General features: G+C 42.5%; 1 long non-coding RNA gene across 1 annotated transcript; it reads right to left on the bottom strand.

Annotated features, from left to right (window-relative positions):
* Nucleotides 1-5,228: 5,228 nt before the first annotated feature.
* On the bottom strand, nt 5,229-7,539 carry LOC309697322. The gene is made up of 2 exons (XR_014273790.1): nt 6,894-7,539; nt 5,229-6,801 (listed from the first exon to the last, which is right to left on the bottom strand). It is a non-coding gene; the product is annotated as an uncharacterized lncRNA (long non-coding RNA).
* Nucleotides 7,540-14,077: the final 6,538 nt, after the last annotated feature.

The raw sequence follows: 14,077 nt of genomic DNA, 5'->3' as shown, positions 1-14,077 counted from the left end.
CAGGAAGCACCTGGTGTGGAGACAGAGACAATGTTCTTTTCAAACTGTGTTAAAAGTCATAGTGTTTTTGATTTGACACATATCTGATGACGCATGAGGGGGCGTTAACCCTGATGAATCAAAAGCAATCTGAAGTGTCTTTTTGGGTGGAGATCTACAGCTGGTGTTTCAGATTGTACATCTCCCCACGCTGAGTGTGTTCATTTAAATCAATTGTTTGACAAAGCTCTTCTGGACCATGATTGTTTTTACTCCCCACCTGAATATTTGAACCCTTAACACTCTAAACCCCCTGGTTTAGGTCGGCAACCTTTCTGATGATGAGTGCATCTAACATTTCCTCAGAAGTCAATGTGCCATATGATTGCATTAGCAATAAATTACACACTTTATAGAACCACTTCATAGGCTTATAATTGTGCGCAGATGTTGGCAGCTATCAGCGAATAGTTATCAGCTATTTTGAAATAAAAAAAGACTTTTTATCCATAACAGCAAATGAACTGTACAATAGAAAATACAAATGCTATTTATGGTCTCCTCACAACAATGATAAGAAAAATAAACTGGGCAAATATGGCATGTTTGTTAATACAGGGACACACATGTTAATGTGATCTCTGGTCTCCCACTCAGAGACACAGGTCTCCGAGTGTCCAGCATTCAGACCTGAGGACTCTCTTCATGTGAAAGAAAATCTGCTCACACAGATATTAGAGCCGAATACTGTCAATAAGGCCTCTGCAATGTTCTGAAGACAGTTAAACCTGTCAGGTAGTGATGTCCAGCACGTGGAAATGCAGCTCCATGAACACGCACAGCTGTGGATTCCAGCTGCGTTCGTAGTTCAAACGTAGTGCAACTTTGACCCCACAGAGTCGAGCTTTTCAGTTCAATCAGCTGCATTTCGATGTCCTCTGTGTGCAGCCAGTTAATGCGACACAAATCCTATCACTAGCAAACAAACAGCTATCCATTTCAAGGAAAACATATGTATTATGCTTACCGTTTATTAAAGAAAAGTATCTTGAGAGGAATTGAAATTGCTGGATCAGCGGACAAAAGGCGGTTTCTCGAAGAACTTTTTTTTTTTAACGCGGGTATTTTTCGAAGTCGCAAAAGTATGACGTCACAAGAAGGTGATTGGTTACTTGTAATGTGGACCCTGGAAAAACATTTATTATGATGATGTGGGAACAACACCGACACGAGGATATCAGATCGTGCTGAGTATGGCAGTCCATTCTCCCTGCAGCACAGACTACACTGCCCATGATGCTACATTCTGCATTTTGCATATTAGCTTAGCACAACAACAACAACAACAAAAAGGCGCTCTCTCACCCAGGAAACACGCAGAGCGAGAGCGTCATCCTGTAACCATGGCAACCGCAACGCTGCCGCCTGGAACGACAGAACCTAGCTGTCAAACAAAACCCAAACAGTCCTGACCCGCCACAATATGAAACAGGAAAGTACCGCCGTGTAATCCATTTATTTCAACAAAGTAACTGTATTCTGAATACCACCTTTTTAAACGGTACCTGTAACGGAATACAGTTACTCATATTTTGTATTTTAAAAACGTCACGGCGGTACATGTATTCCGTTACTCCCCAACACTGTTTACTGCCTCAGACTTTTGACCTTCATATTTGAAAATCTTCTGTGTACGGTGTTTTCAGCATTCTGAAACATAACAAAGGAAATATTTACATGAGGTCTGTGAAACTGAAGAAAATGAAAGAATGAAAAAAAATGAAAAAAGAAATCTTATCAAACTTAACGAACCTGTCATGTGTTTTGTACATTTACAATAACATAACGTCTAACCTTTCCTTTTCCTTTTTTTGGTTGGGACATCCGAGGTGTACGCCGTAGAAATCGAGGGAGATGCAGGAAGTGGAGATGGAGAGGAGGATGCAGGAGGAAGCAGAGATGAAGAGGAGGATGCAGGAGGAAGCAGAGATGAAGAGGAGGATGCAGGAGGAAGCAGAGACGGAGAGGAGGATGCAGGAGGAAGCAGAGATGAAGAGGAGGATGCAGGAGGCTGACAGAGATGAAGAGGAGGATGCAGGAGGAAGCAGAGATGAAGAGGAGGATGCAGGAGGAAGCAGAGATGAAGAGGAGGATGCAGGAGGAAGCAGAGATGAAGAGGAGGATGCAGGAGGCTGACAGAAATGAAGAGGAGGATGCAGGAGGAAGCAGAGATGAAGAGGAGGATGCAGGAGGAAGCAGAGATGAAGAGGAGGATGCAGGAGGCTGACAGAAATGAAGAGGAGGATGCAGGAGGAAGCAGGGATGAAGAGGAGGATGCAGGAGGAAGCAGAGACGAAGAGGAGGATGCAGGAGGATGCAGGAGGCTGACAGAGATGGAGAGGAGGATGCAGGAGGAAGCAGAGATGAAGAGGAGGATGCAGGAGGAAGCAGGGATGAAGAGGAGGATGCAGGAGGAAGCAGAGATGAAGAGGAGGATGCAGGAGGAAGCAGAGATGAAGAGGAGGATGCAGGAGGAAGCAGAGATGAAGAGGAGGATGCAGGAGGCTGACAGAGATGAAGATGTTGGTTCAGGCTCTAAATGAAGAATAAATTCCTGGTTTAGAGCCTCTGGGTCTGGGACTGGTCCAGCATCCACACTGTCAGCAGAGGATGGTCCAGCTGCTGGTGGAGAACTTTTAGCAGGAGGTGAAACTTGTAATTCTGCAAAATTTTAAATATTAATATTCATTAAAAGGGGTTGAAAATGTACAGCACACATAAACACATAATAAGTAGTGATTTGCATGTTTTCAGTTAGGTTTTTACTAAAGTTACAACTTGTAAATATTGGCATCAAGTAAGTCATCTCGCACACTCACTGACCCAAATCATTCAGTACAAGTGCCCTCGGGGGTAGTGTGACATCTGTAGTGCTTTTCTACATTGTACATTAATAAATTAATGAGTGTGACTATAAATCCAGAGAGCTAATGACTTTTATCCTCTGATGACACTACTTTCCTGAATTTGTAGTGCACAACATTTGACACTTCAACCTAGTACTGTGACTTAAGAGTTTTGTACAGTAGTGATGCTAACGACCTCAGGGAGGTAATCAGGTGACCTCTTAAGAAGTATATAAGTGTATAAGAATCTTTGTGTTCATATTGGTAACATGTTTACATATGTACTTGTTATACTAGAAAGTCTCAAAGAGAATTATCAGGTGTGGTGTTCGAGAAGATTTGTACAATTACATTTGTATAAACATGAGTGTGAAAGACCATAATACACACACACACACACACATATATACAAAATTGTTAAGTCAGGTAACACCAGAGGTTCACGATGGCTAGCTTTGATGATGTGAACGCCACATGGGGAAGTAATAAGGCATATATTGTCATGGTCCTAGGTCGGCGACCCAGCGCTTTGTGTTTACTATTATTATTTTCTAGTTTATTCTGTTTTGTATTTGTTCTTAGTGTTTTCTTCATCGCTACCTGTGTCATCCCTCTGTGCTCTGTTCGGGTCCCCGAGTTTTGTGTTGTAAAACAGTCTGTGTGTTTCCTATTTTACTTTGTAGGTCTGTGTCCCATTAGTTCCAGCTGTGTCCCCTCCTGTGTGTCATTTCCTGATTACCTGATGTGTGTATTTATACTGTGTGTCTGCTCCTCGTCGCGTCGTCTGTGTCCATCCTCCGTGTTACTCTGTGAACCTTCTGTGTACTCTGCATTATTCCGTGTTCACCATGTCTCTCTGCGCCTCGCCCCATGTCCTCCTTTTGTGTTAGTTTTCCCAGTTTAGGTTTATGTTCTGTTCTGCCCACATCTTGGTTTTGTTCACTATAAATAAATCCCACTTGCACCTCCACCACTGTCTGCCATTGGATCCTCCTTTCTCACCTTCACACGACTGCTGCCCCAGTCGTGACATATATAACACTATTTTCATGTTAGCCACAGGACATGTAGGGCAGCTGTCACCTCACAGCAAGAAGGTTACTGGTCTGAACCTTGGCTGAATAATAGAATAGAATAGAACAGAATAGAGTAGAGTTGAAAAGAATAGCTGGTGACTCTGAACTATCCTCGTCTTCACCATCTTGTTTGTCTCTATGTACCTCGTGGTGAACTGCCTACTTATCTAGGGTGTACCATGAGTATCACCCAAAGACAGCTACACTGTTAAAAAAAACATCTTAAAAAAACAGTAACATTCCGGCAGCTGGGGCGCCAAAATACTACCGTAAAATATCAGAAAATAATTTCCTCATAAAAATACGGTTATTTCCAGTAATGACAATACAGTTTGTTGTAGTTTTAACGTGATCAAACAATGAAATTACCTATAAACAAGGTCAATGGATGTGGTAATATGAATAATAATACGAAAATGTACAGAAATATACAGTTAACAGTTGGTTTAAATAATAATTGATTGCATGCCCTGGGATAGACTGACAGAGGCGAGGCTGCCATACCGCACCATCAGCCATCACCAGTAGGCGGTAGGTGAAGAGTCTTGACCACGGACACAATACTGAGAGTGTCCGAGCCGGGGCTCCAACCAGCAACCTTCTGATCACAAGGCGAACTGCCAACTCTTGAGCCACGATCGCCCTAAATAGCAATGATAATAATACTTATGTGATGTAACACAAGCTTATAGGAATCATGTTATATCAGCCCGTTCTCACTCCCCGGGCGTAACATGGTGACGTTTTGAGGAACACGGAAGGAGACCTTCCGCATTCTTATGGTATGCGCCGGGTTATGGATGAAATACAGTGGAATGACGCTCCCGCGGTAATAGACGTTCCAGCCCTGTATTCTAGCCCTAAACCTAACCTTATCCCATAACCTTATTCCTGACCTTAACCAGGATTGTAATGACGTTCAATAGCGTGTTTCTAAGCGATTTGAAGAGAAAGAGCGAACATGTGTAGATTGAGTCCAGACGGTTCTCACATGTCCTCATTTTTCCGAGGTCATCATTTAGGAACGTGGTGGGTAGCCGAAAACGTAATATGTTGAAGATTTGTCACCTAGCGTAAAATGTTACGCTTTGTGAGAACGTGTTGGGGTTCCCCACATATTCCAACCTGATACAGCAGAACTGATCAGAAAAGAAAAAGAGGGGACAGGAAAGGGTTTTTTTTTTCAGAAGTTGGAAGCTAACTTGGACTCTTTACTACCATAACGAAATTTCAAATGTAGGAGAATCAAAATCCAAAATAACAACAATTCAGTTTAGTTCAAATCTGACTTTTAATAAGGAGACAGCTTAGAACCAACAGAACAATAAAATGATGAAACAGAAAAATAATAATATAGAAAATCACATTGTAATCAGAGATTCAAACAGACAAGAACAACAATGGCTCCACAAAGTAAATATTTACATTAAGTAAATCCTTTCAGCCCAAGAGCAAAAATATGAGGAAATACTTTTTCTTTCCTTTCTTACTGCTTATTTCTAATATTTGGCTTACATTTGCAAAAGGCTAAAAGGGCTAAAACAATACATCCATATAACAGAACTTAAAAACTTAAAAAAGACTGTCGCGGTTCGAATTTTGAGGAAGAGACATACGACTGAAAAGTCCATAGTGGGTCAACACAGATTATTTTATTAAAACACACAGAAAGTGCAGGGTGGGGAGCCGATCCTCGGTCTTCTCCCTCTGCCCTGTTACAGAAAGCTTTACAGCCATTATGACGTCAGTAGAATTCCCCAGATTTCCTCTTTCTTCAGAACAACAACCCTTCCCAGAATTAAGACCAGATGTTTCCAATCATCGGTATCTGGGAACATACCCAATTGTGTATCGTGTGCAGTTTTGTGAGATTATCAGTTCAAGCCAACGAGAGTTGAGTGTCCTTATCTGACCTACTGCGGGCTGCCTGGACCTGCAGCTATGCTGGTGCTTTCTGTCTAGAATATGGTATCTAGAATTACTAAATAGTAATTTGGCTTACATTTGCAAAAGGCTAAAAGGGCTAAAACAATACATCCATATAACAGAACTTAAAAACTTAAAAAAGACACAGATACTTCCTTGTGCAACTTACAAAATGTAAGTAACACAAGGAAATCGGGATTCTCACAAAGAATACATAACAATCCATTCAATTTTTTCTTCTGAACTAATATGGCTGGAGTCCTTAAAATAATTCATAGAATAGATGTTTTAAAAATTTTATTTTTGTATGCATTATATATGTATATACAACATATTATATATGTGTTGTATAAACGTGTTGAATTTGGTTATGATTGATTTTGTCAATAAGTTTGAAATTTTAAAGCTACTTTTAGCAAACCATTGATAAACATGCAAATTGTCCTTTTTTTGCAACTAACTCGTCAGGTAGAAACAGTTAGTCATTATTGAGGCCTGCTGTGCCACACTGTCGTGGCTTTAGCTGTGGCCCCTGTTGCAGATGCTGCTGTGTCCTCGGGGACAGGTGCTGCTCTGTCCTCAGTTGGGCATTGTTGGGGATTTTGCTGTTGTATAGAGGTTTCTGTTTTGTCTGAGGTTTCAGTCATGTTTGCAGCAACACCTATAAGAGGTTCCACCCATTTATTTTTAGTTCCTTCTTTATCTTGTGTTCCAGCTTGCTTTTTAACTTCCATTTCAGTCCACTCTTCTTTTGCATCTTCTCTAAAACGCTCTTTCGATAACTTTTCCCTTTGTTCCAAGATCACTGCGTCATAAACAGCTGTACTGCTAGAACAGCATTTACAGCAATCACACCACAATGACACCAGGGCCAACAGAAAAATGATACCAAGGAGCACAGAGAATCCAAAAATCTGAAAAGGAATCACCAAAGACCAATTAGAATAAGATAAAACAGTGTTCAATGCTGTGAAAAAAAACTAAAGAGAAAAAAGGAAACACTCACCCTTGATGTGTTTTTTAGAGAACCAATGGTCACATTTTCCTCAGCTGTGATGTTAGTTTTATCTTTGCAGGCTAACTGTGACTGTTCTTTCTTACTCTGACAGCAAACATACCAGTCTCCATCAACGAGCACAGAGACAACCCAAAGCAGACCAACGCAAACTGCTTTGAAAATATGACTCCAGAAAACTCCACATAACTCTGTCCTGTAATTTGGAACACAAGGCTTCACTGAAAAACAGCAACCGTGAAGTATTGTCCTCTCCCCCTCCGTTGTGCTATCGCAACTCTTGTTGCAGTTACATTCACATTCACAGTAATATTTATATGCAAATGTATACTTGCAGGTCTTCTGTAATGTCTTGTCTGCCCAAAGCATTAAGAAAAAAATAATGAAAGATGGTAAGAGCACGTATGTGCTGCAGTCTCGAGCTACATCTTTGCAAGTGCATTGCATATCACGATCAAGTAAAATATTGTAAGTAAAACTGCCAACGATGGTAACAAAAACACCGAGCTCCCTGAAGGGAAAATTTGTCAGAAAGTCCCTCATCTTTGGCAGACAGTTTGTATCTGATGAGCACTGCAGCTTAAAATGTGAACAAGTATCAGCAAGACCACAAGCATTTCCCTTCTGAGAAAAAAAGAAAAAAAAATCTTGTTCTGAAGGGGTGGGACTTTGTGAGTCATAATGACTGATATTTCTTTCCCTACACTTAGTATGTCTTGATATGCTCTTCCCAAAAATAGCAGAAATGATTAGTAATTTATTAAGAATCACACACTAATAATTGAGAAATTAACAAAAGCAGATGAGTAACATTGAAATGATCAATATTTCGACCAAAGACTTAGAGGGTGACCTGGAACCTAATTATCTAATATTGTGACATTGATGCTGAGTTTTCTAAAGGGACCATTGAAAGTTTGTGGATATTGTCTCTCCATCTCTGAGTATTTCTAGCAACTTAAAGTTACCCCACCGAACATAAACCACATAAACCCATGTAGCTCTTGTTCCTGAAACCTGCTGAGACTGCACTTTACACAGCAAAATCTCCAGTGTTAAATTAACACTAGAGAGTGTCTATATGGGTCCACTCCTCTGAGTGTTAAATACAACACTGTTGAGTGTTAAATACAACACTGTTGAGTTTTAAATTAACACTTTGGACAGTGTTATATGTTTAAAAGTAACCTAGTCAGTTTTGAAGATTAACAAAGACTAACACTGAGCAGTGCTGATTTTCTAACACTGGAAAATAACTCAAAATGTTAGAAATATTCCAATATGGTTCCACTATCAGCAAAGAAAGAAAGAATGGATGAATGGAAATAAAAACAAACTGACTGACTGGTAAAAGCTGACAAGACTTGACCACGACTCAAGGTTAACCTCCACCTAGACAGGACAAAAGGGTGGATGAATTTATGTGTTTCCTTTTACAGGAGCAGAAAGATGACAGCAACATTCGAGGTTGCGTGATGATTTAACCTTTTAAATGCCACTTTCTATGTTTGTGAATCTACCAGGGGTGTGTTATTCATGGGCTTGTGTTGCTCACAGAAGTTACTGTGAGAAAGTGTGTACACACCTGCGCAGTGCTAACATTTGCATTCTCTTTTCTACAGCATTACAGTTCTTCATGTGATTTGATGATGTGATTTCTAACAGAACAATTGGTGGATGTTTGTTTCTCTACTACAGGTTATGAGTTGGTGATGCTGTTACACTGTGTTTTTGGGAAAATGTTGAAGGTTACTTTGATGATGTGAATAACGTGAGAAATTTCCTGTGTTGAAACTAGTGTCGTTCTTTTTACAGCGGGCTTAATTTTATGGCCTTTTACGGCACCTCTGGAATGTGGATGGCCGACGCCTGCCCACCACACGATCCATGTCTGTTGCTAATGTCTGTTTTCTTTAAGAGTGCATGTGGAGGATTCAGCAGAAGCAGACAAGTGACATGAGAAAAACAAATAAGGGATGCAGTGTTTATGGAATAGTTGAAGATGGGCTATTGAGCTCATAGTGATAAAATGGGTGGAGTGACATTGTTTAAGGAAAGTCACAGATTAAATTGTGGAATGAATTGGGATGATTCATGATTTGGGACAAATTATGGTAATAATAGTGATTTAATGATTGGAGAAAACCTGCACATGATACTTGTCTGTTATGCTGAGTACTTTATCACTCTCATGATCTATAGTTGGTTGCAAATGTGAAGTTTGATTTAACAGATTTGTCTTCCAGGTTACAGGCTCCAGGTGGAGCTGGGAGGTAAACAAGCTTAACATGTGACTGCTGATTAATGTTTTTACACAGGGTTACAGGTTGGAGTATGGCTGCTCCAAGTGGGAAACCCTGGAGATTGTTTCAGAGAGAATGTGCAACATTCTTGTGCATGTCTCATTGGGGAGTTGACACATGGCGAAAGCCGTGTGGGGAGAGGAGTGTTATTTTTAATCTGTAGATGTCGTGAGGTGCCGTGACGAGAAGGAGTGGCTGAGAGGATCGTCCACAAGATGGGAGCTGGGGCCAGGAGAGAGGCTTCAGGAGGATCGGAGATCATCTTCAGCACAGCGGACATCACACAGAGAGCTGTGCTACTGAGCTTCCAGGAGATCAAGAGGAGACTTCCCACAGCAAAATCTTAAATAAAATGAGAGAGTCAATGTTGACGCTGAGGAAGACAACTAAGGTGTACGACGTGCTCTGCCTTAAATCTTCAGCAGCGTTGGAACATGAAAACTCGAGGGATGGAGAGAGCGTGCCAAGGTCCAAAAGTGACAGTGTAGAGGAAGTCCAGCGATGATATTGTGATTCTGTGTGAGGCACAAATACTAGGAGACTAGGAAATAGTTGACAGCACTTTTCCCAAGGATGAAGATCACCTAAAGTGTGTCACCTTGCCATGCAGATTTGATGCTCTGCAGAGAAGCCTTCTGTGAGGGAGAGATGTAAACAGACGAGCCTTTTATCTACATTTAAATCATGTCAACTTCTCTAGGCTGGTTGAGGGGGAATTGGAGAGAAACGGTAGTGTTAGGAGTGACTGTTGTTATTGTAACTGTGATTTTCTTATAAGTGAATTGCCCAGAGACAGACCTGAATCCATTCCAGCGACTCCACCATCACAGGCCACAGTGAAGCGAACCAAACGTAGTGAAACAGATAAATCAGATGAGTGTTTTGATTATTATGGCGGTGTAGAGTTGGACTACGTTAAAGGGTCCACAATCTCTTATACATTTGATCTTTGTGCTGTCATTAAATGCAAGGGCTTACTGAACAGTTGAGTCCAACGTCTTTAATGGCAGTACAAAATTGGATGGCGTTAGATATGTTGTTGGGAGAAAAAGGGGGCGTTTGCGCGATGTTTGGGGATATGTATTGTACTTTCATTCCAAATAACACAGTTCCTGACGGCTCTGTGACCCGAGTTCTGGAAGGCCTAAAGACGTTGTCCACCACAATGTAGGAGCATTCGGGATTAGATGACCCGCTGGAAGCGTGGATGACCTCTGTCTTTGGGCAATGGAAAGGTTTCATTATGTCAATTATGGTTTCTTTGTCTGTTTTATTCTGTGATCAGTGACATGTGGGTGTTGTTGTGTGCCTTGTATCAGAGCCTTGTTCGTAAGACTCATCAATCGTGCTGTGGGAGAGTCTGATACAAAGGCCGACACCATGATGCCACTTTTGGGAAATGGGGAGTCACAGTATGAAAACATTATGGTGAGAGATTTAGTTTAGTTTTATCTGCCTTATAGCAGATAAAAAAGGGGGACTTGTAGAATGTTTAGCTGATTTAGAGTTTAGAAATGTGTTAAGATATAATGTAGAACTATTGTAGAGACACTGCCCTTAAAGTAATAAAGGCTGACTGTGTCGTGAACTTAGGAGTAGAGTGTAGGAGACCTCTCCCACTCAGTGGAAATTCCCCAGAGGATGTTTGGTTGGGGGTCTCAACATTTGTAACTGGATAACTGTGGTCTGGAAGGGAGATGGGTTTTATGACCTCTAGGGAGTCACCTACCCCCACAGTGTTTTAACTGTCACGCACACACATCCATACGCACACTCACTCATATGCACTCACACATACACACAGGTATGCGTACACAGTCACACACGAGCACTCACATAGACACGAGGGAAAGCGCACATGTAGGCATTCATGTGCTCGTGCACATAGACACAGACACAGAGTTTGCAGCACACCGTAGGGGGGTTTATGATGGGGTCACTTCTATAAAGCTGGCTGTAACTAACAAAGGGGTGAAGATTTTGCAGAGGGACACCGGCCTCGTCTTCCCTTCTAGAAGTGCATGCTTAAATGAGGATAAATGAAGAAGAGTAAATGAATAAAGATTTTGTGAAAATGACTACTGAGTCCGGTGTCATCTCTGGATGCTCGAGGAATAAAAAGAACCGAGGTAAAACTGATTTCATGACACATACCATAATAGACCCATTTCTGTAATATACTTACATATCTATATTATTGCTAATATATATTGTAATATATCTATATCATGGCTAAAGCACTTCTGGATGGATGCAAACTGCATTTCGTTGCCCTGTACCTGTGCATGTGCAATGACAATAAAGTTGAATTCTATTCTATTCTATTCTATTCATCTAGATCACAAGTTGGAGTGGTCTGCCAACATGGACGCTGCCTACAAAAAGGGTCTGAGGTTTACTTTCTACGAAGGCTCAGATGGTAAATGGACCACCTGGAGGAGGTGATCTGTGACACACTGCTGTCAGTCATGGACAATGACTCTCACCCCTCCATGATACACTGGACAATCTGCACAGCAGTTTCAGCAACAGGTTCCTTCAACCCCGCTGTCTGAGGGAACATTACAGGAGATCGTTCCTTCTGCTCCCTTCAGACTCTTCAATTCATCCACTTGGGTCAGATCCACACATGTGGAACAGAAATAATCACACCTCAATGCAGCCTGTCACTTTGTACACCACAATATATTTGCACACACACTTATCCTTTTATACTGGTATGTATATTTATACCTATATTTCTGTATTTCTCTATTTATCTGAATATTTATCCATCATAACTCTGTTTCTACACTCACTTTGAGTGCTTGTTGTTTCTTGTATATTTGCTGCTATGACAACTCAGTTTCCCTCCTGGATTAATAAAGTTTCTCCGATTCTGAAATACAGTGAGCCATTATATTTGTAGTTTCTAACTAACAATATAAAGGCTCAGCAACCGATAGAGCCACAGCACGTCCCACTGGCAGCTGAAGGAACTTTTAAACAAAGGACTTTGTAATTGAAGCTTTATTTATACAGGTCGGCTCATTGAGACTCAATGTCTCATTTACAAGAGAGACCTGTTCCAGACAAACATATTAAAATTACAACAATAAAAGAAAAGTTTGTGTAATGTACTCAGTCACATTAAAAACGAGAACAAGTTCCCAGAGATGGTTTCACAAAAACATGTGTACGTCTTTTGAAGTCTGCAAGTGAAATCAACGGAGAGCCTTAAATCCTTCGGTTATGTTTTCCATGAAGACGGAGCAGAAAAGGAGAACGCCTTCTTCCCAAGCTCTGCATGAACTACAAGACATCTACAAGATGGCGCGGCCACGTCCAGACGCCTTCCTGACCGCTCCGCTCCGACTATCCACTTTTCTTGTTTTTTACTTATTTTTTGCTCTGGTTTACATCCCAAAATCCTCTAGTCTTATAGTATACGACAGCGGATCACTTGTAAACATCGGTGCCAAGGTTGCACATCTAATCTTGGACACTTTTAAACCTGACCCTTCCTGGCCGCCAGAGATTCTACGCGGCGCGGAGAACAACAAAGGACGGGCCGCTCATCCGAGGCGCAGAACAAAGAAGCGCCGGGGAAAACGCGCTGGTATTAGGAACAGACTGAGACAGCAGGCGCATCGCGCACCACTGCCCAGTATCCTACTGGCCAATGTACAATCCATGGAGAACAAGCTCGATGACCTAAGAGCAAGGGTCACCTTCCAACGTGACATGAGGGACTGCAACATTCTGTGCTTCACGGAGACATGGCTGACCCCCACCGTGCCGGACCAGGCCGTAACTCCATCGGATTCATTCTTTGTGCTCCGCGCGGACAGAACGGCAGAGTCGAACAAAACCAAAGGTGGAGGAGTGTGTTTCATGGTAAACAGAAAGTGGTGTGATGCCAGGAGCATTTCTACTCTCTCCAGCGGCTGCTCGCCACATCTGGAGTTCCTGAGCATTAAGTGCCGCCCTTTCTATCTGCCCCGTGAGTTCACCTCAGTCATCGCCACGGTGGTCTACATCCCACCCCAAGCGGACACAGGTATGGCTTTGTCCGAATTACATGATGTGCTGAGCTCGCTTCAAAACAAGGACCCGGGCGCAGCCCTCATTGTAGCAGGAGACTTTAACAAAGCGAACCTCAGACAAGTCATGCCAAACTTTTACCAGCATGTCTCGTGTCCAACGAGAGGGGATCGGATTTTGGATCACTGCTACACGCCATACAAGCAGGGCTACAAAGCTGTCTCACACCCGGCTTTTGGGAAGTCTGACCACAACGCCATCTTCCTCATTCCCCAGTATAAACAAAGCATACGGAGGGAAGACGTGACCACGAGGGAGGTAAAACGGTGGACTGTCCAATCAGAAGCTACGCTACAGGACGCACTCAACGACGTCGACTGGGACATGTTCAGAGCATGCGCAGTCGACATCAACGAGTTTACGGAAGTAGCAGTATGCTTCGTCAATATGCTAGCGGAGGAGATTATCCCCACTGCGAGAGTCACCACATTCCCAAACCAGAAACCGTGGATGGACAGATCGATCCGCACTGCAGTAAACGCCAGGACCGCCTCCTACAACGCGGGTCTCGCCACTGGCGATATGAGCGCCTACAAAGCGGCCTCATACGGCGTGCGGCGCGCGGTGAGAGATGCCAAACGCTGGTACCGGGAACGTGTGGAGTCCTGCTTCCACCAGGGTGACACACGGAGTATGTGGCACGGACTACGCACCATTACGGACTACAAAGCCAGGGACACTGCGCCGATCAACGCCGACTCTGCATTCACCAACGAGCTGAATCGGTTCTACGCCCGTTTCGAGGTTAGCCAGGCGGCTAATGCTATCTACCGCCTGACTACTGAGGAC

Source organism: Aulonocara stuartgranti, assembly GCF_965226115.1.
Source record: "Aulonocara stuartgranti genome assembly, chromosome: 3".
Taxonomy (NCBI): domain Eukaryota; kingdom Metazoa; phylum Chordata; class Actinopteri; order Cichliformes; family Cichlidae; genus Aulonocara; species Aulonocara stuartgranti.
Note: the sequence above shows the minus strand (reverse complement) of the source record. Positions and strands in the feature narration are given on the sequence as shown.